Genomic DNA, 1,804 nt, shown 5'->3' on the forward strand with positions numbered 1-1,804 from the left:
CAAAAGACAGTGATCCACTTGGTCAAAATGCACTCCCACATACGGTGTGCACGAACATTGGTACACTAATATCACCGAGGCAGAAAATGCATTCCATGACCTTTATTGTCGGCATGCTGTTACACACATTCGTTCCAATATTTGACTTCCAGCGGAGCAGATGTAGAGAAGCTCGTTGACCTGCACATCCAAGTGGGTACTACTGAAATCACGAGGGAAAGGGAGGTGGAGGAGGAGGAGAGGGAATGAATGAACCAGGTGCTGGCATTGTAAAAGAGGGTTACTGCCGTGTAATTTAGACAACATCGAATAAGTTCACATTAAACGAGGAAATAACATTAGCTGAAATGCACTGTGTGAATTTGAGAGCTATCAACGGAGTTATTTTCGAGAATTCAATCTCAATGCCACTTAAGTGTGCAAAGGAGATATAAGAGTATAAAAGCAGGAAACACGCATCGGAGGCCTGCTCTGTGTCGCATAATTTGTGGAAGATAATAGGCGCACAATATCTTGTATAAATTGCACTAGCGATTTGACAATCAGCTGTCAGTCACAGGTTGGTGATTTTCGAATGGCGAAGCAATCGATACACACCGAGCAGCGATTCGGTCACAAACTCGCGCTCACAGTTGGGACGCTGAAGGACGTCGTCTGCTATCCTGCACTTTTTCAGCTAGTCTACGTAGTACTAATTATGTTTATTCAATTACGTGGACTTGACCTCCGCGTTTGTTGTGTCATCTGGACGGTGACAGACATTGGATCTGCTTTGATGAAGGGTAGGTGCTGTAATTCAGGCTGAAGGAATGCATTTCTAACATCGATAACGTGTAGGTTGCCAAAGTAGAAGCTGTCAGAAGGCAGTTCAGACCGATGATTATGTGGAGGAAGAAGAGGACTCTACGGAAACATCGGATACAAAGTTTACCAGATTTTGGCGAACACTTAGTTCCTTCGAACACAGAAGTCGTTCAATGTGGACGTTACGGTCGCAAACCTTGGTAGGGGAAGAAACGAGAGGAGCAGCCGCTGACACGAGCTATGGAATAGAAGAAATTCCTGATGGATGGGAGTGGGAAGGTGGGGGCGTGATTAAAGCAAGAGAAAGTGACGCCAATAAGAGGAAGAGTAGTAGTAAGGCAAAGCGCTGTTTGATGAAGGAGGGGAATGGCAGAATGGAGAAAGAGGTGAAGAAGGGGGAGGTGCACGAGGCGAATTGCGAGGATGGGAATGTGACGAAATCACAAGGAAGGAGTCGTGGGAGATGGAGGTGATTCAGGGCCCGAGTAGCTGCACTTGGAGCAAATGTACGCAGACACCGACACCAACATCGACATTGAATGAATGGTCCACCAGACACCGAATCGAGGGAATGCTGGTCGCCAACGGCGCGACATGCAAGGTTGGTAAGGCTGTCTTTCTGGTTAATGTAAAGCCTTGATAATGAAATGATTAGTGAAACGTCAGTTGAGTGACATGGAATCGGCGTCACTTTGTGGTACCTGCTCAGACATGCAGCGCTGTGTGAAAAGGATGGAATTGAGGAGGTGGGTGAGGAGTGGGTAGGATATGCACGGTCTGAGGAGGACGACTACTTTTGCTGCATTTGTTCAAAACGAAAGATTCGCAGGTCATTTGGTTGAGTGTGAAGCTCGAGTTGCCCTGACTGATTGCAAACGCACTACTCGGCATGCAAGGAATGTGAGACTGCCTCCATTGCATGGCAAGGAATTGTCGTGGATTCAATAGAGGAGTAGATTTCCATGCATCTAGGTGATGGGTGGCAGAACGCCTGACGCAC

The 1,804-nt window shown here is 47.0% G+C and overlaps 1 protein-coding gene across 1 annotated transcript in view; it reads left to right on the forward strand.

The window, feature by feature from the left end:
* EGR_02386 (hypothetical protein) overlaps positions 1-1,804 on the forward strand; it is a gene marked incomplete at both ends in the record, with an annotated part of 20,276 nt that overhangs the window by 3,773 nt on the left and 14,699 nt on the right. The gene's annotated exons all lie outside the window — the stretch shown is intronic.

This window comes from Echinococcus granulosus (assembly GCF_000524195.1).
Source record: "Echinococcus granulosus chromosome Unknown EG_S00011, whole genome shotgun sequence".
Lineage (NCBI taxonomy): Eukaryota > Metazoa > Platyhelminthes > Cestoda > Cyclophyllidea > Taeniidae > Echinococcus > Echinococcus granulosus.